At 37.5% G+C, this 27,782-nt stretch overlaps 1 long non-coding RNA gene across 2 annotated transcripts; it reads left to right on the top strand.

Moving 5' to 3' along the window:
* Positions 1-27,236, top strand: LOC140620028 (uncharacterized). Of its 2 annotated transcripts, none has more exons than XR_012019776.1 (5): positions 1-178; positions 7,913-8,023; positions 8,211-8,309; positions 19,990-20,102; positions 27,054-27,236. It is a non-coding gene; the product is annotated as an uncharacterized lncRNA (long non-coding RNA). The 2 variants fall into 2 exon arrangements; XR_012019775.1 differs by having other exon boundaries at positions 8,211-8,313.
* The last annotated feature ends 546 nt before the right edge of the window (positions 27,237-27,782 follow it).

The following is a 27,782-nucleotide window of genomic DNA, read 5'->3' as shown; positions in this document are numbered from 1 at the left end:
ACAGAAGCACACTGCCAGGGAAATGCAAGGAGGTATCCACCACATCCAAGAGCAGGCAGCTATTTTCCCTCTAGGACCAACATTAGAGCTACTTGAGGAATTGCCAGAATTGAATGCGCTGTGAATGGCTCTCAGTTGAACAACAACGAGGTGTTTGTTTACTAAAGGCAGTTCCAAGGTGAATGAGCAGCATTCTGTTTGCATTAAGATCAGGGTATGTGTGTGTGTGTGGGAGCACCTGGGTGGCTCAGTCAATTAAGCTTCTGCCTGTGGCTCAGGTCATGATCCTGGGGTCCTGGGATTGAGCCCCACATTGGGCTCCCTGCTCAGCGGAGAGTCTGCTTCTACTTCTGCCCCTGTCCCCCACTCATATGTGCACTCTCTCTCTCTTTCTTTCTCTCTCAAATAAATAATTAAAATCTTTTTAAAAAGACCAGTGGATGGAAAGACTCTGATTAAAGAGTGTAAAACTAAATTAACTCCATAAGTTGAATTGCATGTTGTTTTCCTACTAGTGATGAAAGAATTGAACAATGATAAAACCCTTATGGTTAGGTTTTTACCAACTTATGGGCAGTAGCCAATGGCCAGGCTGTATGGTCAGGTAGACAAGTACTAGAAATCTGAACTATTAAAGAGATGCCCATAAGGGGCTTTTGCACTGTGTGACCATAGCCATGCCACTTTTCTGGGCCTCAGGATTCTCATCTGTAAATAAGAAATTAAGACAAGATGACGACTAAGATTTTTTCTAGATCTTTTGATCTGGATCCTGGAATCCAATTTAACATACAACTTTTCAGCCTGCGTTAGAATGGATCTAAAGGCACTAAGTGGCTAGTTGTTTAGACATCGTAATGACTGATTAAATAGTAGACAGTAAATTCTCATTATTTGAAGTAGTTATGTTCTAAACACATAGTTGTGTTCTAGTTATGTTCTAATTACCACAAACACTAATTTAGTGGAGACAAAGCATTGTTTTTAGGGGAAATACAGGGTCAGGTTCCTGCAAGACTCTAGTCACAACATTTTATCAACTGGTTGATACATCAACTTGTTTTATATGTTCCCGTCTATTTTTTATTTTCTAATTTTTAAAATCTAAATTCAGTGAATTAGCTATAATGTATTGTTAGTTTCAAAGGTAGAGGTCAGTGATTCAACAGTCTTATATAATATCCAGTGCTCATTACATCACATGCCTTCCTTAATGTCCACCACCTAGTTACCCCTTTCCCCAACCCTCCCCCCCTCCAGCAACCCTCAGTTTGTTTCCTATGATTACGAGCCTCTTATGGTTTGTCTCCCTCTCTGATTTCATCTTATTTTATTTTTTCCCTCTTTTCGCCTATGATCTTCTGTTTTGTTTCTTAAATTCTATGTATGAGTGAGATCATATGATAAGTGTCTTTCGCTGATTGACTTATTTTGCTTAGCATAATGCTCTCTAGTCCCAACCACATTGTTCCAAATAGCAAGATTTCATTTTTCTTTTCTGATGGTTGAGTAGTATTCCATTGCATACATGTACCACACCACATCTTCTTTATCCATTCATCTGTCGATCAGTTCTTTCCATAGTTTGGCTATTGTGGACATTGCTGCTATAAACATTGTATATAGGTGCCCCTTCAGATCACCACATTTGTATTATTGGAGTAAATACCTAGCAGTGCATTTGCTAGGTCATAGGGTATCTATCTTCAACTCTTTGAGTAACCACCAGGGTGTTTTCCAGAGTGGCTGCACCAGTTTGCATTCCCCTCAACAGTGTGAAAGAGTTCCTTTTTCTCTACATCTTCACCAACATCTGTTGTTTCCTGTCCCATTAATTTTAGCCATTCTGACCATTGTGAGATGGTGTCTCATTGTAGTTTTGATTTGTATTTCTCTGATACTGAGTGATGTGGAGCATTTTTTCACGTGTCTGTTGGACATTTGTATGTCCTCTTTGGAGAAATGTCTGTTCATGTCTTTGGCCCATTTCTTGAATGGATTATTTGTTGTTTGGGTGTTGAGTTTGATAAGGTTTTTATAGATTTTGGATACTAGCCCTTTATCTGAGAAGACATTTGAAAATATCTTCTCTCATTTTTGTTGGCTGTCTTTTGGTTTTGTCCACTGTTTACTTTTCTATGCAAAAGTTTTTCATCTTGATGAAGTCCCAATAATTCATTTTTGCTTTGTTTCACTTTGGAGATGTGTCTAGTAAGAAGGTACTGTAGGTAAGGTCACAGAGATTGCTGCCTGTGTTCTCTTCCAGGATTTTGATCGATTTCTGTCTCACATTTAGGTCTTTCATCCATTTGGGTTTATTTTTGTGCATGGTGTAAGGAATTGGTCCAGTTTTACTCTTCTGCATGTGGCTGTCCAATTTTCTCAACATCATTTCTTGAAGAGACTGTCTTTGTTCCAGTGGATAGTCTTTCTTGCTTTGATGAAGGTTAGTTGACCATAGTTGAGGTTCCATTTCTGGGTTCTCTGTTCTGTTCCCTTTATCTGTGTGTCTGTTTTTGTGCCAGTACCAAACTGCCTTGATCCTTATAACTTTGTATAGATAAAGATAATTTAATGGGGTTCCTGGGTGGCTCAGTCAGTTTAGCACCTGCCTTTGGCTCATGTCCTAGGATCAAGACCTGCATCAGGCTCCCTGCTCAGTGGGAAGTCTTCTTCTCCCTTTGCCTCTTCCCTTTTGACTTCCCTCCCTGCTCATGCTCTCTGCTTGTCTTGTAAATAAATAAATAAAATATTTTTTTTAATAAAAACTTATTTAATGTATATTGTTGATTTATTATCATTGAAATCACAGCCAACAACACCATAACTCATGCCTAAACAAAGCTTATGTATCACATATATTTTCTTCCTAAGCATACCACAGCCTTGTCCTGAGGGACACTAGAAAACACTTCAGCACTATGCACAGGGAATATTTTAAACAGGAAAATTAAAAGCACAAAAATGCAAAACAAAACAAAACAGAACATTTTAATAGACCATGAAGAAGACACTTATTTGGAGTATGAAATTTGAAACAAGAAGGCAGAGAATCACCTTGTTTGACCTCATTGGGAAGGCACACATCAGGTAACTCAAATGATTTGCACCTCTACACACATTCGTAAATGACCATAAAAGTGCCATGACTATTGATTTGGGTGTTGCAGATAAATTTAGTGAATAAATGCATTCACAAATATGGATTCCACTAATGAATATAATTGGCTGAATATCTTTATAAATATCAACTTTATCAAAGAAAAGAAAAATAAATAAAAAGGCAAGGAAAACAATACTACCTCATCTGAGGATGTAGGCAATAATTGATAACTATAATTTTATTTTTATAATATTGAAAATTGAATGACATTAAATACACTGGATTAATCTTAATCTATAGCTGATTCTTTGTATTTGTCAGACAATTGATTATTTCAAACCATTAGGATCCATTTTGTATGTATGCATCTATTCTTGTTGAACACCTGTCAAGTGCTATCTTCTTTGCTAGAAATGAACAATATTGCCCTCAAAAAGCTTACTGATGAGCTAGTGAGCTATAGGAAAGTTTCCTGAGGTTATTTCCTCTGCTGATAGCCACTTCAAAGTATTGTTTATTGGTCTCACAGAACACAGGATAGTCAAGATTTTTAGGTGTAAATAATAGAGGTCAACTAAGGTCAACTATATTAGCTTATGTTGTGTAATAAATCATCCTAAAACATAGTGCCTTAAAACAAGAGCCAGATATCTGGTTCATGATTTAGTGGCATGAAAATTTGTGCTAGGCTAATGTTGATGGACTTCCTAGTTTCCACTAGACCACAGTCAATTTCCATGTCTAGGTTGCCTGATTGGGAGGCTCACCTCTGGATTGCATGACTGCTCCAGGGTAGTTGCCAAGACCCATTGAGATGATGGTTGGAAATAATTCTAAAATATTTAGTGGAAAACTTGTAAAGCTTCTTGCAAATAAATCTGTCTGCAAAGTGATAATTTCCTAATTTCTAAATATTATTTTTGCCTAAGCAAGTCAGAATGCCAGATCAGATTCAAGGAATGGAAAATTAGATTCTACTTTATGATGGGAAGAATATATATATTATATATATAATATATAATTCATATAGTGGAGACATAGATATGGGGAATGAGGTGTAGATAATGAAGCATAATGGGGTAGGATAAAAGATGACTTGACTGTCAAAGTCACAATTAAAATCACACCACAGAATCAGTTCAATGGCAGCATCACTATTGTTGACCAGTAGATGCTGAAGCCAGTGTATCTCTATTGATGGCATTAATTATTATTGCCACAGTTTGGTTTAAAACTGGAAGTTACTTTTACCTTGATTCTGCAACTCCCAGAATAGATGTTTCACTGGTCTTGCCACACTTGCTAGATTGAGACTACTTACCCTTGCTCTGGATGCAAGGGGAGTTGGGAAAGTAATTACCTATCTTTTTTGCTTCCATCATGGGAAATGGATGCTATATCCTAACAATACCATAGGTGGGAAGTTGCCAAACATAGACAAAAGGTTCAGGTTCAGGAAGGGCAAAGAAATTATAAATATCTACATATGTAGTCTTAGGATGAGTAGAAAGGGACTGAGGGAGTAACCTAAGATGTTCTGTCCTAAAGTTTTCTTTGTTTGTGACTTCCCTTTTCCTCTTAGAACATAAGGCCTTACACCTACATGTTTCATCAAGGTCCACAGTGAATTTTAAGGATGAGCATTTGAAATACAGTTAGAGGGAGTGTGGAGAAGTCAAATTCCAACAATGGGACTTCCTGGTCAAACCATATTTTACCACATTGTCACCAGAATAAAATTCCTTGGTTTGCAGGATGGTTCTCTGTGAGGTATCTTTAAAAACTTTTGTTCTCCTTATTACCTAACAGATGCAGATGAAGAAATCAGACAACATAAGGCAGACGGTGCAGAATAGGTGGTGCTGTGATTGAGATGAGTGGAAGATCCTTTGTAGTACATGCGATGAGCATATTGTTGCTCAGGTTACCCATGAGCTATGCAACAAGAAGACTCACCACCTCATGCCTATGTCATCATCAAGTGATAGTAACAATGGCATGGACCTCCTAGCTTATCATGAGGATTTAAATATGTGTGAAATATGTAGCCAATGAATGCTATTCTTATTATTTTTTATTCCTGGAGAAAGGCTTAATTATGTGGGTGAAGAAATCAGTGTAGATAAATTTAAGTCCAGGAGACATAGGAGATATCAGCAAAAGTCACTTCAAAACTAAAAGAAAAATGTGTATTTTTATTATTATATGAAGAATATACTATTCTTTATGAAAGTATTAAATTTCATTGTAGCAGAAAATAATTTTTAACATTTTTTCTACATTTCTATGTCAATAATAACACCTGCTGTCATTAATTTCTATTAACTAGCATTATACAAAGGGAGTAGACCAACATCCCAATTATACTCCAAATTTATTAAATGCTTTTTTCATTAAATATAGCTTTCAGTAATTGTGCTCCTACTTTTGTCAAGGTTAGACTCTTGACAGGAAATATGCCCCTTATCCTTATACAGTATTATTATTGGTCTCTTGAGTTTACAGATGAAAGATCTAAGCCACAAAAGTTTAAATAACTTGCCTAATGCTACAAACTATTAAACAGTTAGCCCAGGATTCATACCAAGAAGTCTCACTCAAAGACTTAGCTTTTGGCTCCAAATTTTAAATAACACCCACTTTAAAAAAGTTTGGAGTATAGATGACATACAATGTTATATTCATTTCAACTGTACAACATAGTGATTCAATAATTGTATGCATTACACTATGCTCATGACAGAAAGTGTAGTTACCATGTCACAATGTTGTTACAATATTATTGACTATATTCCCTATGCTGTAGTTTTCATCCTTATGATTTATTTATTTAACTGGAAGTTTATACAAATTGATCCCCTTCAGCTTTTCTACTTTCTCTCCAATCCCCTTGGCTCTGGCAACCACCAGTTCTCTGTACTTACGATTTTAGTTATGTTTTTTGTTTGTTTGAAGGTTTGTTTTATTTTTTAGATTCTACATGTAATTGGAATTGTATGGCATTTATCTTTCTTAGTCTGATTTATTTCACTTAGCATAATGCCCTATAGACATATCCATGTTGTGGCAAATGGCAAGATCTCATTTTTTTAATAGCTAAGTAATATTCCTGTGTGTGTGCATGTGTGTGTGTGTGCGTGCTTGTGTGTGTGTGTGTGTATATGTGTGATATCTTATTTAGCTATTCATTTATAAAAATACACTTAGGTTACTTCCATATTCTGGCTATTGTAAATATTACCACAATAAACATCAGGGTGCATATACCTTTCCACATTAGTGTTTTGGGGTTTTGGGGGGACAGTAAACACTCTTGTTTTGAAGCCATGGACTCATCCCAGAGTTCAGAACCCCAGAAGATCCCAAGTCCCAAGCTATCATTGATCAATAGATAGCATATATTCAAGCCCTAAGAACCTATGTCTAAGGGGGACCCCGTTGCAGACCAGTTTCTATCCTCAGACCAGCAGTAGAAAATTTGGTGTAATTACTCCCCAAATGGACACGTGGCATTTGGCTGGCCCATGTCTCTTCTTTACTTCTACTAAACATTCTTTCTGGAAATCAGTTGTTGTATAAAGAGGGCATAGTGCCTTTTACCTTAGATTATTAGCTAAGTGGGTAAAAAAACAAGAGGGTGTTTGCAGAAACCCATACTCTATTAACCCAGGAAATTCAGGGAGGTGAGTTTGATTTTACATCTGATTTTACATCACAGCATTAGTCTATTTTAAATAGTTTTGTAAAGGGAAGTTATTTCTGAAGATTTGGGCCTCAATCATGTGGAACAGGTTGTTAGGTTCTAGGAAAATTGTGATTAGGTCTAAGGACATGTTTAAATGCTCCCCTTCCCTCTCTCTAATTAATGAAGCTGCTAGTTATAGATAACTTTTACTCATAAAGTGCAAGATTATTAAAATTTTAACCTGAAAATTACTTAAGAAAACTATATATGTTTACATGTGTATGTATTATGTGCATGACAATCTAGGTGCATGCATTATTTGTGTCATTTTAGCTCCTTAGTCTTGGTGAGAACTAATGTTGAACCAGCTTTTAGCAGTTTTGAAACCACTTATTTTGAAATAGTGCATGATCCTCTCTTTAGACCTGTCTTTTTGAAGCTAGCACCCTGGTATCATGCCCAGTGATCTAAGAATGAGGAAGTCTGAAGCACCAATAATTCTAATGTAGGGAAGTAAGTTCAATGACCAGCTTCTAGGATGCACTGAAAATGCAGAGGAGGGATGAGTAACCCAGCTGGCCCATTAGAGGTGGATACCTGGACAGCTGAAGTCTGAGCTGAGGCTGAAAGTCTAAGTAGGAGCTATCAGACTGGATCACACAAAAAGTCATTTTTATAGGTCAAAAGTGACCAAATAGCGGTAATTTGTATAGTTCAAACTAATCACGAAGGTAATAATACTCAGACAGTGGACACCCCACACCCCACATTCATAAAACCTAGAGGAGAAATAGGACATGTGCATGTCACCACTGTCTCTGTTTCCACTGTGAGTCTGGCCGGCAGGCCCATGGTGACACAGTCTCTGCAGTCCCAACAGCCTGATGTTATCTTTCTCACCACAGCATGTGACCAAGAAAGCCATTTGTCCTGTGTTTTCTACATTGGGAATGCTTTTGCTCTTCACTGAGCTGTGATGGCAATGAGCCTTTCTTTGTAGTTATGGGTCTGGGCCATAAGAAAGGTAGAAATGGGAGGAGGAAGTTGAAAGGGTCTCACCCTCAACAATTTCCTTCTGGGCAGTGGGTGAGTATTTAGTCATAAGATATATTTTCTAAATTTAGCATTCCTGAGACCTCATAGAAGATTCAGAATGTACCAAATATCAAGAAGCAGGTGCTGATGAACTCAAATGTGAAGCACTAGGTAAACATATATCTATACCCAGAAGGCAGGTAAGCACATGTAAATATTTTTTTCCCAGGGGGTCTATAATACTAAATTAATCTTCTCACCAAAGGCATGATTATATGCCTTAGGTTGCGATTGGAATTTGAATAATTCTAATTTCCAACTCTTATGTAACTGACCTTTTACTGCTTTTCATTTTATAAACTCAATTTTTGTGTTCTCTTTCCTTAGGAATTGCAGCTTTCCTTCATCCCAGGGGCTGCTATATTTCCTTGCATCTGCACCTTCTAAGAAAGGAGAATAAGAAATAAAGTTTCATACCAGCATTGAGTAGGTAATTTATATGGCTTAAAGTCAGTATGTTATAGTTGCAGATAGCTGGGATTCAAGAGATAAAGCATTGCGCTTATCATCGCAAGTGGTAGAACCAGGATTCAAATCCTGTTCTGACACCAATGCTGCTGCTCTGCTGTCTCTCCCACACTGTCTCTAGTACAAATCCTCCTGTACAGAAGATGCTCATCAGTTTGCTTGCCATGTGATTCCAAATTTCCTTTTATTTGCTTCTTGGATAATGATATTTGAACCTTGCCATGTGCACAGATTATCTTGAAAGCAAAGGCATAGCAAAATGCACCATATCTCTATGCTTAGTCCATGATAAATATAAGGCTATAGGGCTTATAGTCAAGTGAATAAACACTGTGCTGGCTTAGACAGAAAGAAAAGGAGAAATTCCAGCTTTGAGAGCTACATTATCAAAAGCTTGTTTTGGCTTATTAACTTTTCGAATATGATGAAATACTCCCAGTGCATCTGTATAAAGTAAAAGTTGTTGATATTAACAATAGAAGTATGCTTTCTCCACAAGTCCACCAGCAGCCCTCTATAATGAGGACCTCAACCAGGGGGAAATTTGTGGGGGAAACTTTGGGCTTTCAAAATGTCTCAGCAGATGGGCTTCATTTAGAATAACCAGCCAGCCTTTTGGTTTGACAAAGTAAGCCTGCTTTTCTTCTGAGACTGATGGAATGGACGTCATCCTTTTATGTGAGTGCTTTGCTAATACCCAGAGGAGAGTGACTCCCTCAGAACTCCATAAGAAGCAGACCTAGGAAAACCCAGTAAAGGATCCAAACCTGACCAGTGTGAAAAGGTGGTGCCTGTTGAAAACAGGTTTTGAAAATCATCTTTGAAAAAGATGGCTGTGAACAGGTTTTGAAAATCATCTTTGAAAAAGATAGCTGTGTTTGAAAGGTGTATTCAAACTGACCCCTATAATTCTTAGATTCAAAGAGAAACAAACCAAACTCGATCCTTCCCCACACAAAGAAAGTCCTGAAAAAGATTCTAAAGTAGCCTGGTAAGTAAATTGTGCCCTAATATCCTCCAGCCCCCTCTAAATGGGGTGGAAGATAAAGCACGTGAAGAGACATGAACAGTTTCCCACTATAGACAATTTCATCTGTCACACTTACATCACCTGTGTCAACACAAGTATCTTAGCACTGAACTAATGTGCAACGTTTTCTTTCTATGCTTCCATGTCTACCTGTTAGCAATCATTCATATCACAACCTTTTCTATCTTCTCTTAAATATATCCTCTCTTATTTGTAAGTTTATCTTCTTTTAATAGGCTGAAACATATTTTTATTACATAATAGGGTAGATATTTTTGCCCTAGGGAACCCAGGTATTTTTTAAACTAAACAGTTTCTAGTCTTAAGAGTGTTTTTGTAGTTGGAATACTTTTTTTGGCTTGTCAACATCTCTAAATTTGGAACTGTATTGTGAATTTCCAAATACATCCCCATATACATCTCATTTACATAAGTATGAATAAGTGAGGCCACTTGGAAAGAGAGCTAGATATTTGAGGATAAAAAAGCCACCTTTCCACTATGTTTTTCAATTTGATCATGATGAATGAGCCATTCAGCTGCCTTAGTATCTGGCTAAATTTGGATTATGGTCAGAGAAAAAACATAATAATCATAGCTATCATCTTTCCAGTGGCTGAGATAAAGCCACCTGGATATGGGATGTGGCTGGATGCAGAGTTCCCTAGGGTTCTTTCTCATCATTCATGCATAGGAGTGTGTACGTGTTTCTGTGTGCATGTGAATACATGTGAGTATCTCAATTTAAATGACAAGACTAGTAACAAAAATATATTTCTATTATATACTGTAGTATATAACTGTCTAGCTAGGGCATTCAATGACTTAGCCACCAAGCAATCTCATCCAAGCATCTAAAATGGTAAGAAATAGAAAAGAAAAATTGTTTTAGAATCTATATCCTATTTGACTTATGATATTGAGAGATGATAAGTTTCATGTCTTCTGGCCATAAGATATTAGGTCAATCATCATTGTTCAGTTGGATGAGTATCACTTCATGAATTGGGATTTTAGTAATGGGTTGCTTTAGCAGAATGTAGTCCAACTAATAGTGGTTGTAAAATCTATAGTGATGCTCTTCTGAGCTACTTACTTTAGGAGAATTATAGTGGTACAAGATGATAAGCCCAAGGCAAGTATTTTTAAACAGAGTGATCAACACTGAGACAGAGACAGAGACACTGGCCTACAGGTTACTATCACCTGTTGGTTAGGAACCCCCTCCAAGCAGCCCCTTGCTTGCACAGGTTACGCAGGAGGGTGGGCACTCACTGCCATCCCTCATGATGGTGCCAGAAAGTAATAGGATGATGGAGCTCATGTGGGTGCTGTTACTTTATGCAATGAGAAGACCAACCTTCCACCCTCAACACAGAATTATCTGGCCCCTATGTTCATAGGGCCCTTTTTAAAAAGAATATTTCAAAGAAGCTATAGCTCTGAATTGGGAAAGCCTATACTGAGATGAAATGTTTACCTTCAGATATGAGAGACTGAGAATTTGAGAGAGTGATAGTGGGCAAGAAACAAAAAGAGTGTGTGAGGAACCCAGAGGCAGTAGGCCTTCACCAGGAGACTTCTGACCAGATAAGAGTGATTCTATTAGACCTTTCAGTTTGAGTTTAATGAGGAGGAGCTAAAGTTTTATGAGAAATCACTATGTGGTATTCATGGTTATTGTATATGATTTATTCTCACTTATATAAATATTTAGCTAACCTGTGTGAGTCCTGAGGCAGAAGCCACCACAGGTATGGTCACTGAAAACCTGTACCAGGTAAGTTGGTGTGAGCAAATCAGCAGTTCTGTGTCACCAGGATTTTATCTTTTAAGGTAATTAGGCCTTGAATGACTGTTCCAGCCAATAATCCTATCTCACTATTTTAAGGAATTATAATTGAAGAAAGTATTTAATATATTTGAAGGGATGAAGCATAATTACATTGAATTAGAAGTGTTTTAGAAGTATAACTTTACTAATCTTTTTCTATTTGAATTAACACAACAAATTCAGTAAATTGTATATTGAAGTGATTTGACAATGGCACATGCTCTGGGGGTTTCTAATCTTCCTCATTGAAAAATCAATCTGAGAGGTAAAATTCATCCTGCTGACATTATTTCCCCTGCAAAGCTCTTTACTCTCCTCATTTCCATCACAAGTTGGGCTTCTCTGTGCCAGAAGAGCATTCACAGATGTTGCAAAAGCAGAAATTTTGAGACTGGGATTAGCAGCTGGGGCTTGGATAGGGGGTGCAGAAAGCCAGGGAACGAGGACCAGGCCAGCAGGTTTGGAAGGAGAGAGCTAATACCCAATTTCTAGAGATATGTATATGGGCAGGCTATTCTTTGAGTCCCAGGAAGTTTCCTGGCCACAATCACAACCTGTGTACCTGGTGACATTGGTCCTCCAGTGCCCTTTCTACATACAGGTGTTGACAAAAATTTCTGGGGCAGACAAATCCTAAGGAAAGGAAAGGAAGATACTTTCCTGTTTGGGTTAGGATAGCAGTCAGGGCAAATGGAAGTGCTGGTTCTCCTCAGGCTGAGCACCTATAGAACCATGCATGCATCATGATAGGAAGACCATATTTAAAAGTACAGAAAATTAAAAGTGCAATTTTGCTGCAATCATCCAGAATATGCTGAAAATTCTGGGTGCTACTGGTTCTGGAGCAGTGGACAGAGACAGTGCCTTCATTTTCAGTCATTGATAGCCTTGGAGCCAAAGAGTAAGCATCTGGAGTCCCTGAGTCTTGGCAGCAGGAGAGGACACTTGGACAGAGTAGCTCTTCTTTTGCTTCAGGAGCAACAAGTGTGGTCATGTGGATCCACTAGATTAGGAAAAACAGAAATTTGGCAGGCATTGTGTGGTTGTCAAGAGAATCAGATGTAGTGCCCTGGGGTGTAGCCTGGTGCCCCTTGCCTGCTCACAGTTTCTCTTTGCACCCTAGTGTGGGCAAGCCATTCGTATCAGGTCAGAGCAAGTAGGAGGATTGACTTCTGGCCTCATGTTTGCTTGAGACAGACATGTAGGTACAGAGGTGGATAGATAGATAGATAGATAGATAGATAGATAGATAGATAGATGATGATAGAATTTAGTAGAAAACTAGCACCAAGAATGTGTATAAAATTAGGTAGACAGCAGGAAAAAGCCATTGTTTTAATTGTGCATATGCAGACCAATGTCAAATTGACAGATATTTGCTCAATATACAGGGTATTTAGAAATAAGTATAATAAAACTGGCACAATTTATTAACTATGACTATGGGGAGCATATTGCAAAATGACTATGGTCAGACCACTTAAATTTGTCATTTTCTTATTTTAATTTAGAGGAATAGTATTTTCCATTATAGAATAATATAAAATAGACTTCCTCTCACTTTTCAATGTTAGAAATCATTACCTTTTGAAAAGTTAGTATAAAAATAATTTGAAGTCCTGGTTATGTTTCCATTACGGTGTAAAATAACAAGAATTGGTCTGTATATTGTTTTATATATTTCAGATCATCAAATGGTTTTCTCTGAATTCTGGTACTGAATTTGTATTTCCTCAGACATTGTAAACAAATTCAAAGAAAGAGCCCTTAAGATACAATTATTAAATACTAATTATTATTTATATATATTCATGTGATCTTCTGAAAACCTTGAAGTACTTTACTCATATTATTGTTGCTACAATTTTTGATGAGTGCTAATGTGAAACACAGGTTCCTTTTTTTTTTTTTTTTTAGTTTTACAGACAGTGCAATATTTTCTAATTGAGTCACATCTCAGTTTACAAGGTAACTAGTCAAACTGGTAGGATTAGAAACGTGTCTGCTTCTAAGGGAGATCATATTTCCAACCCCAAATTGCACACTTAGTCATAAACATCACCTGCTTATAAGACATTTAAAAATTTAACCACTGAAAAAAACCCAGAATATATGAAAACACATTTGTTTAATATTACTACTTAATATAAAATAGTTTTAGATGGATAATACATAAAACATGAAATTTAAAAGCATAAAACATCTGCATAAAATTATCTTTGCAAACTTGGGATAGGCAAAAATTTCTTTAGTGAAAATTCCAAAGGCACTACACATAATTTATATTTATTTATTTATTTATTTATTTATTTATTTATTTATTTATTTATTTTTAAATATTTTATTTATTTATTCATGAGAGACACAGAGAGAGAGAGAGAGAGAGAGACAGAGACAGAGACAGAGGCAGAAGAAGAAGCAGGCTCCATGCAGGGAGCCCAATGTAGAACTTGATCCCAGGGCTTCAGGATCATGCCCTGGGCCAAAGGCAGGCGCTAAATCACTGAGCCACCCAGGGATCCCATACACATAATTTTTAAAATTTTTGATTATCCTTCGACAAAATTAAAAACTTTAGTCCATCAGAAGACATCATGAAGAAAATGAAAAGGGAGCACACATATAGTAAACAAATATTCACATAGAAGATACGTATTTAGAATAAAGACCTCCTACAATAATTAAGGACAATCATTAATCAGTAATTAAAGACAAATAGTTTGTCTAAAATGGGCAAAAACTGGGATCCCTGGGTGGCGCAGTGGTTTGGCGCCTGTCTTTGGCTCAGGGCACGATCCTGGAGACCCGGGATCGAATCCCACGTCGGGCTCCCGGTGCATGGAGCCTGCTTCTCCCTCTGCTTGTGTCTCTGCCTCTCTCTCTCTCTCTGTGACTATCATAAATAAATAAATAAATAAATAATTAAAAAATAATAAATAAAATGGGCAAAAACTTAAATACATCACAAAAGAAAATATTTGAATGGCCAAGTGACACATGAAAAGGTGCCCAACATCATCAATTATTATGGAAATACAAGTTAAAAGAATAATTAGATACTACTTCATATCCAACAGAATGGATAACAATAAAACCCTGACAATTAATACCAGGGTAGATAGGAGGCATATACCATCCCATGACCTAGTAATTCTATCCCTAAGTATCTACCCAAGAGAAATGAAAACACTTGTCTACATAAAGACCTGGTTGTTGTTGTTGTTGTTTTTAAGATTTTACTTATTTATTCATAAGAGACACACAGAGAGAGGCAGAGAGCGAAGCAGAGGGAGGAGAAGTAGGCTCCTCTGCAGGGAGCCTGATGTGGGACTCAGTCTCAGGACTGGAATCATGATCTGAGCCAAAGGCAGATGCTCAACCACTGAGCCACCCAGGTGCCCCTACAAAAAGACTTGTAAATGAATGTTCATAGCAACTTTACAAGGCTAAAAAAACAAAAACGACCCAAACATCTGTCAACAAAAGAATGGATAAATAAGTTGATTAACTAATTTAATGGAATATCTACTCATCAATAAAAAGCAAAAAAAGTATACATGCAACAACATGGATTATATATCTATGTGTGTGAGTGTATGTATGTATATGTGTGTGTATATATATATATATATATAGTGAGTGATAAAAACATTCACAAAAGAATGCTTTATGTATATTTCCACTTATATGAAATTCAAAACAGACATAACTAATGGTGATGTAATTCTGAGCAATGGCCATTTGGGGAGTATAGGGGTGATGAAGTGTTATATGCCTTGCCTGGAATGGTGCTTACACAGGTGTATACATTTATCAAAACCCACCCAATTATACACTTAAGACATGTGTCTTCCACTTTATGTACATTTTACCTCAATAAAAAGTAGTGAAAATATAAATAATAAAAACAACATGTTATTTCAACTTTCCCCCAACTAAAACTATTGAAATTTTAAAATAAGTTTGAAAACATAATTATAGGGGATCCCTGGGTGCCTCAGTGGTTTAGTGCCTACCTTTGGCCCAGGGTGTGATCCCGGGATGGAGTCCCACATCAGGCTCCCTGCATGGAGCCTGCTTCTCCCTCTGTCTGGATTTCTGCCTCTCTCTCCCTTTCTCTGTGTCTCTCATGAATAAATAAAATCTTAAAAAAAAAAAGAAAACATAATTATGTTCTTGAAGCTTAGATTTAATAGAAGTGAATGTTCTTCAAAATACCCTCCTAGGGACAGGAAGTGAATTAGTACTTCTTAAGCATTTGTGCACCAACTACTATGGTAGAACTGTCATCTACATTGTTGGAAGTAAAATTTACAGGAACCTAGTGAAGTTTAATGATCCTCACTCCACAGATAAGGAGAACGAGTCAATTGCCAATGACTCTACCAGAGGGAAAATCAGAATTCAACCTCAGATGAGTTTTTCAGGATCTATCTCTTTTCCACTACATCGAACTTATAGTTCCTTCATGCTCAAATAACCAATATTTGTTGGAATTCTGTGTTCGAAAAGAAACTGATTTTTGAGAAGAAGGTATATATTAATACCCTTCTAGAAGTTCTGCCTTTTCTTTCTCTTTTTACCACAGCAGAAGGAACTATAGATCAATCTACCTGTTCTTCAGGCACATATTTGGAGCCAGAATGAAGAAGTTTGGGAAACTTTAAGGGAACTTAAAATATTTATCACCATTCAAGAAGCATATATCACATATAAGTCAATTAATTCTCTCAGCCTTCTTCTTTCTGATTTTCTAGGGCAGGCTCATTTTGTCCAATACAATCTTGCAACATTGGTGTTGGTGTTCCTTAATGTTCTATTTTTTTGTGTATATCTTTTAACCCTGGCTTGAGGCCGTTTTCCAGTTTCTTCACAGCTCCATGTATGCTTCAATATAAATTGAACCTCAATATAAATATGTTTAAAACTAAACATATAAAATTTTCCTGAAATGAGATTCCTTGTGTCTTTTTCTTTGTTTGTTTAGGGAATAGCACTGTGGTCTCATTCTGCAAATCATCCTTGACTCTATGGTCAATTGGCTTCTGAGTTCTATTTTATAAATAACCTTCATGTTATTTCCTTCCTGTCCATCCTCATTGCTATTCTGTTGTTTCGGTTACTGAAAGCTCTCATCATATTTCACCTAGATAGTCTGTCAGAGTTATCAGTGGCTTCCATATTGCAAATTAATGGATTCTGTTTTGAAGTAATTGACAGTGCTTACTCCTCACCACCTTGATCTTACTTTACTCCTCAGATGCCAAATTTGTAAAATCTTCTGTACTTTTTACTCAGACTCCATTTCTTGTGCTGGCTCCTGCTCTTCTGCTTGATTTCTAAGCATTGGTTTAGCCTGTCATGGGCTCAGCCCTCCACGTTCCCTTCATGTCTCTGTATACCGTATCACTAGATCATCTCATGCAGGCTCTTGGTGTTAACTACCATGTTACATTAGTAATACCCAGGATTGGAACACCCAGAATTGCAACTCCAGTCCTGGACTCTATTCTGAATTCCAGATAACTGTGTTCATCTCCACTTGATTGTCAAACAGGCATTTTGAATTTATCAAATAAGAGCCTTTAGTCTCTATGCCCTGACACACAAGACATCAGACTCAACTTGTAATCTACTCTATTTCAGTCAATGACATCATCAGTTGTTCAGTTGCTAAGACCTTGAAGTTGTTTTTGTTTTGTTTTTAATCTTTTATTCCTTATGCTAATAAGCATATTTTTATCAGTTCCACCATTAAAATATGAAATCTGAGCTCCAACACAATCATTTTTGTTTGTCCAAACTCATATTTTCTTTCTCTTAGACATTTACAATAACTTCCTAACTTACTACTTTCTTCTACTTTGACAACTTACATCTTTATTCCATAGAACAGCTTTTTAGATGCAAAAATCAGATATATCATGCTTCTATTGAAAACCTATAAATAACCCCCCATTGTGTTCACAAAAACAAAATCAATGTTCTTGTAAGTCCACATATGACCTGGTCTCCACTCACCTCTCTGACTGCATTTCCTATTACTTCCCTTCCTTTTCTCCATCTCATTCATCCAATTAAATCCACAATGGTTTTTCTTTCTGTTTCTGAGATCTGCCTTTCCTCAGAGCATTCGTACCTGTTCTTGTTGTCTGGAATTTTGCTCAAACTGATGTAATGTATGAATTTGCTTCTTCATTTAGAGTTCACCTGAAGGGACCCTCCTCAGAGAGGCTGTTTCTCATGACCATATCTAAATTGGTTTTCCCCCAACACTCTTTCTGCTTGGTTTATTTGATTTGTGGCATGTTTTCCTATTGGAGATTATATCACTAATTTATGTACTAACTAGAGTCTAGGAGATCAAGGACCTCGTCTTATTAACTTTAGGTATCTGAATGATAATAGGTCTTGATATATAGTATACACTCAAAAAATACCTTTAAATGAATGAATGGATTGATGATCATTAGTATCTGTGTGGTAAGGAACTCAAATATTCAGTGGGTATTGAGAATTTACAGGTAGAATATTGGCTTTCACCATGTTTGTAGAACAAGGTCCATGAAGCAAAACAAAAGCAAACAAACAAATGACTAATGCCCATGAATGGTAAATAGCAGATGTCTATTTCAAAATTTACTTAGGATTTCAATCCTTACCTTCCCATTCTATTGTAGATAGGGATATGACATTCCATTAAATGCTGATATTCTTAGTCTACAGCATTCTTAGAGATAAAAATATCAGCATAATGCCTGCCACATAGCAACCACTCTATAAATAACTATTACATTAAACTACATGTTGGAAAATTTGTTCTAATCTTAGTCTGTCATCTAATGATGCACAGATCCATGATTTCTAGATTATATATTAGTTCACTACTACTGTTTCAGGATATGGTAGTTATTGTCTTTAAACTCATTATGAGAATTTTGTCTTTTTCCCTCAACTTTTTTGAAAGATTTTGACAAAATGTGGGAGCTATGAAGCCATTAGTACTATTTCTAAAATGATAATGGTATCTCAAGCACTGTTGATCCTCAGTAGGCATTTGTAATATATGTTCTGAAGGAATAAAACAAAAACAAAAAACTAATGCTTGCCTACATATGCATGATTTTAATTCATGGATGTTCTTTATTGTGGCTCTTGAAAGAATTACAAAATGGTTCATTTTGTGATCTTGGTTTTTGATGAAATATCCATAAACTCTTTTATGAGACTGAATGAAGACTTGTGAATTTTGGACAATGAACTTTCATAAATATTCATTGAAAAATCATAAACACTCCATCCCTTGTCTGAAAAATTTAATTAATTAAAAGTTAAAACAAACTCTTTCAGAGTATTCTTATTAGGTATGAAAGAGTGGATTCTATTATATGTACTCTAAACCTTTTCCAGATTAATTTTATAAAATAATATCAGTGGATTTGAAGTCATTATTATGATATGTTGATAGCATAAACACCGTGGAAGATATGCTAATTCTGTTAATTCTAAATCAAATCTCAAATTTCAGTGTAGGATGCTTCACAAAAGGGCTACATTCACCAAGAAAAGCTGCTACAAAGGCAAACTGTGTTTTAGTGATCAAGGGAAGTTAGTTTTAATGAAGTGCGCTGAAGGAAGCCATTCATGTCCTCTAATATAATTATAAACTCCAGTAACCCAACTCCAGGAGATATATCCCTCTGGGGATTTGCTAAAAGAGGCTGCAAATAGTTCATGATCTTTCACAGATGTCTAATGTAAAAGTAGAGATTAATTTAAAAGTAAAAGGAGAACACTAATTGGGTTAAATTGTTAACAAGTGGTATAATGTGTCATGCTTTATAAATGCATACAATAATTTAAAGATTCCTATATATAATACTTTGAAAGATATTTAAATTTTAATAGCTCTATTTTCGCAAGAAGAAATAAAGACACAGGGTAGTTATTTGCTGTCTTGCTTACCCCAGCACATTTAGACAAAATCCAGACCAAATGGATTAGTTTCTGAATTTCATTAGCCCTCTTTACCAACAGGTATAAATGAAAATTATATATTGTGGGGATTAAATACAATGATATTTGTCTTGCTTTATGTGATTAACTTAAAGTTCAACCTGGAACAGGAGATTGCCCGGGTAGAGAATTCCTATGGGCAAGAGCGCCGCTGCCAGCTCATGTGAGCCCTCAGGCTTTGGGTAGCTGCCTTGATTCTGCCCCTGGCACTTGCCAGGCTCCAGCGGGTGTAAGCCCTTAGGACTTCACGGGTATTGTTGCCAGCTGTGTCCCCAGTCCTCTGGTCGCACAGTGTGGTACCTTCATGTTTGCACACTTTTCCAGGCTCCAGTGGCCTGGTTGTCAATGTTTACAATGGGGCAAGGATGTCTCATGGGCACTGGCCTCTAGTCCTCTGTTTTTGCTAAATGAATTGTTATAACCTTCAAGATTGGCATTTGAGTCCTAAGCATTGTTTATTTAGGGCTCAGTCTTCTGTGCAGGTTTTGGGTGTTGGCTGGATGAAGGGAGCTGGGGACTCCTGAAGTGCAGCTGGCTCCCTAGTGTGACAACATATATATGTAAATAAACTGAGAAATCTTAAAAAAAAAAAAAAAAAAAGAACTTCTTTCAATCCTGAAATCTGAATTATATTTTTTCCTAATTCTGTGAAAGGTAGTCTTACTGAAAAGATTATCAATTTATAATTAAATAGTATATTATACATCATTTATTACAATTTGTGATTCTATGATGTGTTACTCAAACTCAGTGTTCAGATATTCTTCTGTTGCTTGAGGGTCCTCATTTGGAATATGTGAGAGATGAAAACAGTGAAAGCATTCCAAGTGCCATCTTAGAAACCAAAAAGTAAAAGATCAGCTTGCTCAAGGTAAATAATCAATCTTACTGAGCATATTAAATATGCAAAGAAAAATGTGTTTTAATTACAGCTTAAATGCAGTCTGAATACTAATATGACAAAGATTGAAGCACTTTATTTCCCTTAGATCCATATTTTACAGTTAGCGCATTGCTTGCAATGGGATATCTAAAAAATTACTTTAGCTACAAAGATTTCTTGTTAGAGAGATTTCTTCGCCATAAGAAAACAGAACCAGAAAAAATGATTGGTTTATTAATTAATTAATTAATTGATTAATTAATTTTGATGATTGGTTTATTTATGTAATCAAGAGCCTCAAAGAAATTTTAACCTTAGAAATGTTACTCCAGGAAATGTACTAGGTCAGCTCCATGCTGAGACTCTCTCCCTGCCTCTCCCTCAGCACCAGAATGTTACCTCCACCTCTTACAAATTCTTTTCTAAAGGATCCTCTTTCTGGGTGACTGTGTGTAAAATCATCTCCACTGATTGGACTGTAACAATGTAATATCAGGGATGTTTCTTTTGCTTTCAGACTATATTTGAGAAATACTGTAGAGTCAAAATAATGATGTGGACTGAACAACTGCTCTTATGGCGCCATTAGAAATGGACACATTTGCTGGGTGGTAGGGCAGGTCTATTTTTAACTCTTTGAGGAACCTCCACACAGTTTTCCAGAGTGGCTGCACCAGTTCACATTCCCACCCACAGTGTAAGAGGGTTCCCTTTTCTCCGCATCCTCTCCAACATTTATGGTTTCCTGCCTTGTTAATGTTCCCCATTCTCACTGGTGTGAGGTGGTATCTCATGGTGGTTTGGATTTGTATATCCCTGATGGCAAGTGATGTGGAGCATTTTCTCATGTGCTTGTTGGCCATGTCTAGGTCTTCCTCTGTGAGATTTCTCTTCATGTCTTTTGCCCATTTCATGATTGGATTGTTTGTTTCTTTGGTGTTGAGTTTTATAAGTTCTTTATAGATCTTGGAAACTAGCCCTTTATCTGATACGTCATTTGCAAATATCTTCTCCCATTCTGTAGGTTGTCTTTTAGTTTTGTTGACTGTATCCTTTGCTGTGCAAAAGCTTCTTATCTTGATGAAGTCCCAATAGTTCATTTTTGCTTTTGTTTCTTTTGCCTTCATGGATGTATTTTGCAAGAAGTTACTGTGGCCGAGTTCAAAAAGGGTGTTGCCTGTGTTCTCCTCTAGGATTTTGATGGAATCTTGTCTCACATTTAGATCTTTCATCCATTTTGAGTTTATCTTTGTGTATGGTGAAAGAGAGTGGTCTAGTTTCATTCTTCTGCATGTGGATGTCCAATTTTCCCAGCACCATTTATTGAAGAAACTGTCTTTCTTCCAGTGGATAGTCTTTCCTCCTTTATCGAATATTAGTTGACCATAAAGTTGAGGGTTCACTTCTGGGTTCTCTATTCTGTTCCATTGATCTATGTGTCTGTTTTTGTGCCAGTACCACACTGTCTTGATGACCACAGCTTTGTAGTACAACCTGAAATCTAGCATTGTGATGCCCCCAGCTATGGTTTTCTTTTTTAAAATTCCCCTGGCTATTTGGGGTCTTTTCTGATCCCACACAAATCTTAAAATAATTTGTTCTAACTCTCTGAAGAAAGTCCATGGTATTTTGATAGGGATTGCATTAAACGTGTATATTGCCCTGGGTAACATTGACATTTTCACAATATTAATTCTGCCGCCCTACGACCCAGCAATTGCACTGTTGGGGATTTACCACAAAGATACAGATGCAATGAAACGCCGGGACACCTGCACCCCGATGTTTCTAGCAGCAATGTCCACAATAGCCAAACTGTGGAAGGAGCCTCGGTGTCCACTGAAAGATGAATGGATAAAGAAGATGTGGTTTATGTATACAATGGAATATTACTCAGCCATTAGAAATGACAAATATCCACCATTTGCTTCAACGTGGATAGAACTGGAGGGTATTATGCTGAGTGAAATGAGTCAATCCGAGAAGGACAAACATTATATGTTCTCATTCATTTGGGGAATATAAATAATAGTGAAAGGGAATATAAGGGAAGGGAGAAGAAATGGGTCGGAAATATCAGAAAGGGAGACAGAACATAAAGACTCCTAACTCTGGGAAAGGAACTAGGGGTGGTGGAAGGAGAGGAGGGCATGGGTGGGGGTGAATGGGTGACGGGCACTGAGGGGGGCACTTGACGGGGTGAGCACTGGGTGTTATTCTGTATGTTGGCAAGTTGAACACCAATAAAAAATAAATTTATCATAAAAAATATACCTTGAAGTACATACATCTTTTAAAAAAAAAGAAAAGAAATGGACACATTTCACAAGATTAGAGTCTCCATCTCTCTGTACTTTAACTTGAAAGAAAACACTGCAGACAAGTAGGCTATAGTTTCTGTCTCACTCTTTTACTTTTACACCAACCCCATTTAAAGTTTTTATTTCAGATAAATAATGTACAATCTAATGCTTACAACATATTGGGTTGAATTGGGCTCTTTGATAATTACAAGAGGTTATTAAAAATGCATCATGTATCTCTACCTCTAAAGCTCACTTTTTTTTTCTGATTTTAATTCAGAGAAGAGATTGTTTTGTGTAAGTTTAGTTGAAAGATCAGTGAAAAGATGACAGCAGTGTGTGAAATTTTATGTAGAAACTATGTATATTACATTCCAGCAATAGCAATGCTTATATTTATGAGTAAAGATAGATAAAAATTGATATAATTCAGGACATTCAATTAAATGCATGGTTCATGGCCAAAATCAAAATTTTTACCTTTTATTTACAATTGGTATTTGAGATCTTACTTCTATTTAATAAGTTGTCTGAGTGATATTATAATGTAATTGGTGAAGAGCTAGATGGTTTGAACAGATGCTGCTTAAGGCTTCCCTCTGGCATGCCCCATAAGCCTCCCCAAATGCATCTCAGAGTCTGCTTTCCAGGGAACCCAGCCAAAGATGGTATGACAGCAGAGCTGAGATTTCGGAGCTGGATCACCCTTCAGCTATCAATGTGGACCCTGTCCTTGGTGATAGATGGCGTGCCAATGGTGCATGCTCTCAGTTGATTGCTACAGGATGGACTGTGTTTCCCCCAAATTGGAGCTCTAATCCCTAGTACCTCCTAGTTCCTGGAGATAGGCTTTTTAAAGAGGTAACCAAGTTCAAATGTGGTCATTAGCATGGGCCCCTAATATAATATGATTGGATTCATATAAGAGATATGATCAGAACACAGACACATACAGAAGTACATATGAGGATACAGAGAGAAGACAGCCATCTACAGGTCAAGAAGACAGGCCTCAGAAGAATCAAGTAACCTGACACCTTGGTCTTAGACTTCTAACTCTACAGTTGTGAGAAGATAATTTTTTGTTGTTTAAGCCACCCAGTCTCTAATACTTTGTTACAGTAGCCCTAGCAAAAGAATACACAGGACAACTGTTAAAATGTTTACCAATGGTGAACTGGGATAGGATAATGGTAGAAGGGAATGCACTAGCATTTACAACATCTCAGGTGTTGAGAGGGTCAGAGGAAGTAGCAGTTTATAGGGCCATAGGATGAGCTGCCTGTAGCTGGATATTGCTGATACAGTGCAGAAAATCTGTGAAAGGAGGAGAGTGATTATTAACTGATATAAGGGGGAGAGAGAGAGAGAGAGAGAGAGAGAGAGAGAGAGAGAGAGAACTTGTGTGCAAGTGGGGCAGAGGGAAAGAATCTCAAGCAGATTCCCCACTGAGTACAGGGCCTGATGAGGGACTCCTTGCAGGGCTGCATCTCATGACCCTGAGATCATGACCTGAGCCAAAACCAAGAGTCTGATGTTCAACCAACTGAGCCACCCAGATGCCCCTAACTGAAGTAAGGTAAATGATGAAAGTCAAAGGGCTCCTTGGCAGCATATAAAAGGACTATCATCTCCTACAACTAAAAGATACAAAAAACAGAGGGTTAGTCTCAAAGGCTTAATTAGAAGGGGGTTAGAGTTCAAAGAAAGTTGAATTCTCAACCCTGGCAAGTCTGCTTCTCCAAGCTCAGGGATCTAGTTGGAATGAAACTAAATACTGAGAGTTGTTATAGGGATAGCTGAACCAATGCACTAAAAAATATTGACTGCCAAGATATCCCAAAACTCTGTGTCTATGGAAATGGCCAACACTTCTTTGTTAAAATCAGAGTCACTCTTTTTTTGTGAAGGTGATACATAGGCCTCTGGCTTGCAAGATACTACATACCCCATCAAGATCTCTCCCTACCTCTTATTCTAGTAATTGGATAAATAACTATGGTCATTTATGTTAGCTAGATGAGGCAGTTAGACCAGCTAAGGTGAAAAGTAAGTACAGAGGAGCTGCAGGATTTTCTAACATGTACATGGGCGAATACAAATGTAACTAGGTCTTTATGGTGCTGGGTCAGGAAATACCAATTATGAAGTTGGCTAATGGGAAAGTTTATTAATAAAGGTGACATTTCCAATGATACAGGATATAACACCCTGGCAAGGCCACCATGCAATGCTAATATATTGTCAGGATGATTCTTGGAAGCAACAATGGCCCCTACAAAGTAAAAGAGAAATTCAAGAATTGCTGTGGAAGATGGTTGAGATAGAAATGGTCATGCTAGAGTGGCTATCCAACTTAAGGCCAGAAGACCCAACTGACTACATTTCCCAGGAGATAATCTGTCTTCACAAAATGAGAAGGAATGCATGGGAGAGAGGATCACCAGCTTCACTAAGAAGTGCAGTGAGGACTTTTCTCTATAGTTCAAGACTCAGAATAAAAGGTGTTCTTATATAATTGTCTTCCTAATTGCAATGGTGGTAACAAGATCCCCAAAAGGAGATCAGGTGATAGCACTTGACCATTTGAAGCTCAGTGAATACAACAGCAAATTCTATTCACGGAATACAATCAGAATACAGCGAATACAATCAGAATAGGTGGTAAGGTCAGAGTAGCCACAAAGGGAGTCTTATCTACAGTGAGATGGCTTGTAGAACATGGTGGTCCTAGGTCCAATATAGGTAAGCAGTATCAAGAACATTGCTTAATTTATACAATTAAGGCAAAATCAATGATCGTAACAGCAGCTCGTCAATAAATACTCCTGATTCCTATGGACCCTAGACAGTTATCATACCTGGAATTCATTGTTCTAAGGAGGGCTGGGTTCCCATGAGTTAGGATTCTGTAACATCGTGGAGTATATATTTGAAAATAATTGGAAACACATAGGCATTTTGAAGACTTCTAAGCAAAGGACTATATTAAAATTGATTCCCAGGAATCAGAAACATCATTCATGACATCCTTATTAGAGTGAAAGCTATAGAACTCAGGTCATGAATGTAGCCCTGACCCAGGTCTGGATCACATTCCTCTGTTCACTGGACCTAATGGCCATTTCCTTGGTTGACAGAAACACCATATTGGTCATTATCCTGTGGTATAGGATTGACTAGTAGGAAAAGCCAGTGGAAGCCTCCAAAACTGGCTCCCCACACACCATGCCTAAGAGAGCAAAATTTTAAAACAGTATCTTGGGAGGAATGGTTGATATTAATTCTACTTCTAAAGCTATGAAGAATGTATAAGTGATGGTCACCATCATATACCTATTTAGTCTAGTTGCCTGATCTCTATAGAAACCAGCTAGATTCTGTAGGTAATGATGGACTTCCAAAAATTCCCCTGGTTGGGATAAGTCTGGAGAAACCAGGCATAAGCTTCTAGGTGTTCCTTCTCATAGTTTCACTTGGTACATACTAAATCCAGGGTTTTTATTGAGAGCCAGTCACATATAGTCCCTGCATGACTTTCTTCAGTTACTGAAACCCCAGACCCTCATAAATCACATTATTAGAATAAATCCTCCAAACAACTGGTGCAGTTTGGCTCAAGGCCAAAGAAATGCAAAAACACTCTTATGAGACAGAACGTTCCAGGAGCTCAGTTCTCAGGAGCCAGCCAAGAAGGGCCAGTCATAAAAATAGGTCTTTCTGGGGAATGTGCCATCCCCACACAAACTTCCTCAGCTTAAGAAGGGCATAATGAAGAGTGGCTCATTAAACTCAAAGATGAAGATCTGGATCAGTCTTCCAGGCAGATCACTTGGACTAGCAGAGGCACAAGCCAAGAGTAAGGGAAACACAGGATGCACAGTAAAGGATGGGAGCATAGCTCCCTGATGTGACATAAGTCTAGTTTCCCTGGTGGGAATTACAATTCATTCCACTCACCTTTCTCTTGTAAGTTTTCACAGTAAAAGAAGCCCCAAACAGGATGAACTTAAACTGGAAAGCACTTGATTCAAGCAATGTTAGGGGTGGCCTCTGGGGACCCGGCTGTGCTGCCTAGATTCCCTTTAGGAGAAAGGTGCTCATCCCCAACAATCATGACTTCTTGCTGGCTGGCAGGTTGCAGATGTTCTCCAAGGATCTCTGTCAGCTGAATGTACTCACCCTTCCACTGGCATGCCCATTCAAAGACTCACTTGATATATAGGGGCAAAGACCCGGTGCCTTACCTCAGTTAGGAGCAATGTAGATGCACTACCCTATTTTCTTCATGAAATCAGCCTGCAAGGTCACAGGTCACCTCTTCTCACTACTCCCCTTCCATTCTTTTGTTTTTTGGGGAGGAGAGGTCTCCAGAAAACTGTGTGCAGATGTATCTGTTTTCCTAAGAACAGAGACTAAAACACCTCAGTCAGATCAAAAGGTACTCCAAGCATTCAGATTAGGATCTTTTTGCATATCAAAATAAGCAGACTCATATTTAGATTTGGAATTTGTGGGAAATGAAAGTAATTAGATTAAGGCAAAGAAAAGCGATGCTTAGGATTTTGATCTGATATCTAAAAGCAATCTAAAATTAAAAAAAATAATAATCCCATGATTTTTTTCCATCTTACAGATGCTGTGGGAGACATGAAAGAGAAAGTGTGTTTATGTCTCCAAACTGTTTCACTCGGCTCCAAGAAGTTGTTATACTGATCATTGCTGACAGCCAACTACCTAACTCAGCAGGCATAGGATTCACAAGACGGAAACACTGACTTAGATAATTATGAATATTTATCTATGTCTCAAATCATAAAAATAAGAGAAAATTGAAATGAAATCCTTTTGGCTCTAGCATATTTATTACTTCCAGTGTATTTGCTCACCTAAGTATCTCCATTTAGGAAGACAAAGCAATTGTCCTGAATCTCCTCATAAGTTCTCCATATTGTGCCATGCCAGGCCTGATGAATGTAGGGTGCTGAGCCTTGGGGAGTTCTGTCAGTTATTATGTTCATTTAGATGCCTTGTCACAAAAAAGAAAATGCTGACAGCAGTTTGGAAGCTAGCAACTAAGAATCCTGAAGACATTGCCCACTGAGAAATGGTCTTTGCACCAAGAAAGACAGCCATCTTCTCCTGTCTCTGAGTTAGCACTGTGGAAGGAACTGGTTCCTGCCCTCACAGATTTGGCTACCACTCACCTGCCCAGTGGCTTTGCAGATGGTAGGAACCTCAAGAATCAAGATCAGTGTTTATTAATAAGTGATCAGTGTTTTTGCACTGTGACTAATGTTTGGAGCCTGATTAGGGAGAATGTGGCCCAAAGGTGAGGAGGATAAAGACTGGGACTTTTTTTTTT

This window comes from Canis lupus, chromosome 28 (assembly GCF_048164855.1).
Source record: "Canis lupus baileyi chromosome 28, mCanLup2.hap1, whole genome shotgun sequence".
In the NCBI taxonomy this organism is placed as follows: Eukaryota; Metazoa; Chordata; class Mammalia; order Carnivora; family Canidae; genus Canis; species Canis lupus.
Note: the sequence above shows the minus strand (reverse complement) of the source record. Positions and strands in the feature narration are given on the sequence as shown.